The following is a 6,000-nucleotide window of genomic DNA, read 5'->3' on the forward strand; positions in this document are numbered from 1 at the left end:
TCGTCATTGAACAAGGTATTGTAAGTTGATTTTACATTAAAAACTTGTGAATCTTTTCCAGTTCCAATCATCCACCCCTTCCAATTTCACTGTTTTATCAGCTGCTGTAATTTTTGGTCGTTGCAATTTCTGTCATTATTTTTGTTTTTTTAATTATTCAAATCTCGAATGCAATTTTGTTTAAAAAAAAATAAATTTTAATATAAATTTCAGTTACTAAATCAAATAAACAGCTATATTATATTTTTTTATTATTATAAAAATATATATATGTTAAGTTACGTGTCACGTTGTTACACATAGAGAAAATGAAGGGAATATAGAATGAAACTCACATATAACCTTATTTGAAATCTTTGACTATTTATCTCATTCAACATTATTCAGCTTGCCAGCTAGCTGTCTAAGAACGATCGATCTGTGTTTTCACACACATTTATTACCCAAACACCATTCAGCATCTTTTTTTTTTCTTTTAATCAACAATAAAATAATATATTCATATGAACCCAAATAGTTATTTTTCATACCTAAAAACTATTTTTTACATCTAAATACACTACAAGAAAAACATAAAATAAAAACCAATTTTTAGAGACTAAAATAATTAGTTACAATAGTAACTAAATTAGAAACCATTTTAGAAACTAAAAAAAAAAAATTGGTTTCTAAATTAGTTTCTATTATTGTTAAATAGTTTTTAAATTGGTATCTAATTAGCAACCAAGTTTTTAACTACCAATTATTTAGTTTCTAAATTTGGTCTCTAAAACCTTGGTTGCTAATTAGATACCAATTTAGAAACTAGTTAACAATAATAGAAACTAATTTAAAAACCAATTTTTTTTTTAGTTTCTAAAATGGTCTCTAATTTAGTTACTATTACAATTAATTATTTTGATTTCTAAAATTTGGTTTCTATTTCATGATTGTCTTGTAATAATAAAATTAGTTATCTTAATTTATAACACACACAAAATAATAAATTATAACACACAAAACTAGCCGTTCTAGACGGCATTTATTTTCAAAACAGTTTTGATTCACATCCAAAATAGTATCTTACTCCTTTTAATTCACATCCAAACTCACCAATTAACTTTTTCCAGAATAGGGCACGAGACATGCATGCACTACCTCAAGAAGTTGTCTAACATAAACCTTCTCCCAATCAAAAAGACTACTTATTCACAACAAAGACCATACAAACATCGTTTGTCAAAAACCCACAACGATTCAATGTCTTTGGGGTTATTGTTTCGACATATATTCAATCCAGAATGCTATGTTTATTCATTCATGTATTAAACGTTAAGTTTATAATATATTTGGAAGCAGATTAATGTCAATATATATGATGAAAGTTTCAACATTTTTCTTACTAAATAAAACGTCTATTTTCGTCTCCATTTGTGAACTATGAACCGAGAGATAAAAGGAAACACTGGTTCTCGAATCACGGGGTAAATTTCTTAATATATAAAAAAGGAAGGGAATGAATTTTGTTACAACTAATAACAACAACAGTAATCAAGTCTATACAGCAAGAGAAATTTGAAATGATGCCATAGCTTTTTCCAAAGAAATAAACAAACAAATAAATGAGATGCATGGTTTCTCTCAAGTCTTGTTCCCATTCTTCTTTGAAAACACTTTGTGAGTAGTTGGCAATGAAGTTCGTGAGGATGCAGAGTTGGGGTTAATGGTGGGAGGAGGAGGCCTTGTGTAACAGATAAGATGAGTTTGAATGATGCTGCTCTTGAAGTTGTTGTAGGAAACAATGTTTGATTTTGTGCACTGAATATTTGGATGAAATATAAAGACATATATGTTTATAGCTTATTTCCTAGTTGCACCTTCGGATTAGCGAGAAGCTTTGGAATGAGTTTTGTTGGAATTATTCCCAGAAGAGCGTGAACCATTTTTGACTTTACCATCTCCGCCACAAGCCATGTAATCAGCAGTGGTAGGATACTGTTTATCTCTTCCATGTGAAGAAGCAGAACCCTTTTTTCCATTTGAATCTTTCTTATCACTAACATAATCGCCTGTGCTATCATTATTAGAACGCAATCCGGAACTCATTCTTCTTGATAGTGCAATGTGCTATATTTTTTGAGTGTTTGAGACTTATGAACACGATGGCCACGTATTTGGATAGAATATATAGGCATATTTATAGGTTTGCAGAACGTAAAGATGTGTATGAGCTAATAGTTGCTTCGGTGCAAGCTTATTTCCGCGTTCCAGCTTCTCCCTATTTTTGGATTGTCAAACGAATTAAATGACTGTGTTTTCCTTTCACACCATATATTTCATATCAAATGCATACCTATAGGTTGACCTTAATTACTTATTCATGAGAAATTTCTATCAGCAATATAATTAAAGAATATACTAAATCAGAATATTAGAGATATTCCAAGCTTTTTACAAAATACACCATCAGATCAATAGTTGATGTCGAACTGAGCTAGAAAAACTGTAGATATCAACATCATCAAGTAGAAGATCCTAACAAAAATTTTGAGTTATTCATGTAGAAGATCATAGAGTCTCCTTTCATTTGTCTATTCCCGATAAAAAAAATCTTCATACTAAGGTTACCACTTGTGCATTAGACTATATATTATGGATGGTCTGATAACGGTCCGATAGTGGGTGACTTGATAAGACCAACAAACAATGGATAAGATAGGCTCGAGATGACTCAGATACCATATTAAGAAATGAATTTAAGCATAATTGATCAACCTCATAAAACAGACTTATAAGATGAGGTTTGCACCCACTTATATATTATGAAATGTCTTGATCTCTAATCGATGTGGGATCTCAACTTAGTGTGAGAGCTAAGGTGACAATAAACATCCACGTCACATTAGTGTCGCCTAGACTTACACTAAATGTAATAAAGTATTAACTTGCATCCATTTTATGTCTTTATCTAGACCCTAACTTATTATTATTATTATTTTTTACCAGCACTTATTATTTTGACTTACATCAACTTTGTGTTCCCATTTTATACTCAATATTATTTTGTCAATTAATTTTTTCATTGCATTTACTTTGTGTTCTAATTCTAGACGCTAACTTATTATTATTATTTTAATAATTTTTAGTGTGAATTAAAAGTTTTCATTGTAGACATAATATTTAATATTTGTTTTTGTGTTCAACTTGAGTAGACTTTATCCATATACTATAATGACTTCTTTTTTATAGCTCTTGTTCTTATTTTTTGTTGGCAGCTATAATAAATTTTTCTTATAATAATGAGAAGAAATATTGTATTCAATGGAACAAAATATATATCATCTAAAAAGTTTTAATATAGAATGTATATCCACCAAATTGAACCAACCCACATATGATTAACTTTAGATGTTATTACAACATGCTGCTTTATTGGTAAACAAATACAAATACAAACTAGTTAACCCTAGATTCTAAACAAGTTGGAAATAAAAACATTGAGAAATGTTACGTAAAACTAGTTGCTGCATGCATGTTTTCCTTCCACGTAAATAAACCTGCAAAATCAATTAAAGATGAATAAGAATAGTACGTTAATTAGTGTGTGTTACATAAATTAATTATCCTTAATTGTTTAAATAAAATTAGAATTAAATTAATCCTTAAATGAAAATTTCGTGAAATGTTACCTGTTTGTGATTTGGTATTGTTTACTTTGGAACTTTTATTCTTGAACCAGATTTTTGTCCATCAGAAGGTTGGTTCGGGGCCAGAGACTTTGCCGGTGATTCGTTTGCTTTGGCTGAGCCTTTGCTAGAACCATTTTTTCCCTCAGAATTTTGTTTGGGGCTCATAACATTTCCCGTGGATTCTTTATTTCCTTTCACTGTGCCTTTGCTACTACCCTTTGTCATTCTTACTTAAAAATATGAATACAAATTCTATTCTGTATTCTGTATTGTTTTGGATGTGATTCTAAGGACCCAAATCTACTATTTATACACCTCATCGATATTGCATAAAGGAATGTCCTATGTAATTCACAGTAAATTATAAGGTTTTTTTGCAGAACTGGATTTTCATAATCACACGAAACATTAATTCCAACTTTTAAATTTTGAATTCTTGAGTTCAATCTTAATGATTTCTACATCTGAGATATTGCATAAAGGAATATCCTCTGTAACTCAGAGTAAATTAAGGTTCTTTTGCAGAACTGGACTTTCATGTGATCACACCAAAGTATTCCAACTTTGAAAATTTTAGTGCCTCAGTTAATAATTTAAATTGAGGTGAAATTTCTATTTTTTTCGTATCATAATTTCACTATATGTGTAACAGATTTTTCGACTGAATTTCATGAAAACTAAAGGATATTTGAAGTGTTCAAAGAAATAGTTATAGAAATCATAACGTTTTAGCTTATGAATGAATATGAACTGAAAGAAAAGATTGAATTGTTGCTATATTTCATAGGAGGACTGCATAGTAATATTATTATTATTAATAGTGTTGTTTTTATTATTAAGAATATTATTATTATTATTATTATTATTGCTGATAAAAAAAAGAATATTATTATTAACAATAACAATGATATTATTAAGAATATTATTATTATTATTATCAATGTTATTATTTATTAGTATTACTATTATTTTAATTATTAACATTATTAATAATAATAATGATGATGATATTATTAAGATTAATAATACTAATAATAAAAATATTAAGTACTTACTAAAAATTGAATTATAATTTAATCTATAATCAGCAATATTGTCAATTTATCTAGTGACTTATAATCCTGTCTCATATAGGTATATTTTTGTTCATACTGAATTTTTTGAACCGAGCATTCTGGCACTTAGTCCAACACAATATTCAAAAGCACCTAATGGATTAGGGAGCTTAATCACATTCAAAACATACTACCTTGTAATGAAAACAGTTATTTTTACATCTCTACACGTAAATTTCTGTTCTAGAACTATTTCTTCTAATAAAATATTATATTCTGATAAAATAATATTTTTTTTTTTAGAAAATATGCGTTTAAGTCCTTATGATAAACCCATAATTCATTTTAATATTTTTTATCAGAAAAAAATATTAGAGTATTTATAGGATTTTTTTTACCAAAACTTTATGTTAGGCATCAATTTTTATAGGATGTTCAAACACGTATATTTGATATATATATATATATATATATATATATATATATATATATATATATATATATATATATATTTATTTTATCAGCAATATTATTATCTTAATATTTATTATCTTTATTAATATCAGAGACGCGGTGCTAACGCAAAAGTTGACCATTTCTGAATGCATTTACTCAAGGATATCTAGAAGACATGAGTGATTTAGAAGGAAATTACCATCAATATTATCAATATTCCGGTGCATTATAAATACCAAATCTAATACCTACTATATTATAAGGATAATAAATTTTATAACATTTCTTTATTTTTTTTTTTCATCAAAACAGATAAAAATAAGAGAGCAATTTGCAAAATAATAATAAGATCCAATGACAAAGCATTGGCATAAATTCTAGTTAAGAAGAAAAAGGATATTTTGATCTCTATATTACTAGTTTGCAATGAGTTGGAAAAAATGGAAAATCTACGATTAAAAAAATAATTTATCCAAAAAAAAAAATTAAATTACTTAAGAAATGACTAAACTTTTATATATAAAAAAATTTAAAATTCCCAAACAGCACACAAACTTATTATGGTAAATAAACTTGCTATGGTCCAAAGTTTTAGTGCCGAACAAATCATCAAATAATTTAAATAACCTAAATATATCATGTTTACAACATTCTTCTTCCATTCCCATGCTTCAAATTGAGTTTACCTGCATTAAAGAAAGGGAAAGAAGAAAGTCATTGATTAATTCATTTAAGTTTATTTATTGTTAAAGGTACACAATATTTATATTTTATTATTCGACTATTTTTATTTTGTGAATTTCCAAATTACTTTTTTCACA

General features: G+C 27.4%; 1 long non-coding RNA gene across 1 annotated transcript; it reads right to left on the reverse strand.

Annotated features, from left to right (window-relative positions):
- Nucleotides 1-3,349: 3,349 nt before the first annotated feature.
- Nucleotides 3,350-3,943, reverse strand: LOC137821608 (uncharacterized). Its single transcript, XR_011082850.2, has 2 exons — nt 3,669-3,943; nt 3,350-3,536 (listed from the first exon to the last, which is right to left on the reverse strand). It is a non-coding gene; the product is annotated as an uncharacterized LOC137821608 (long non-coding RNA).
- Between the last annotated feature and the right edge of the window lie 2,057 nt (nt 3,944-6,000).

This window comes from Phaseolus vulgaris, chromosome 9 (assembly GCF_051622355.1).
Source record: "Phaseolus vulgaris cultivar YP4 chromosome 9, ASM5162235v1, whole genome shotgun sequence".
NCBI lineage: Eukaryota > Viridiplantae > Streptophyta > Magnoliopsida > Fabales > Fabaceae > Phaseolus > Phaseolus vulgaris.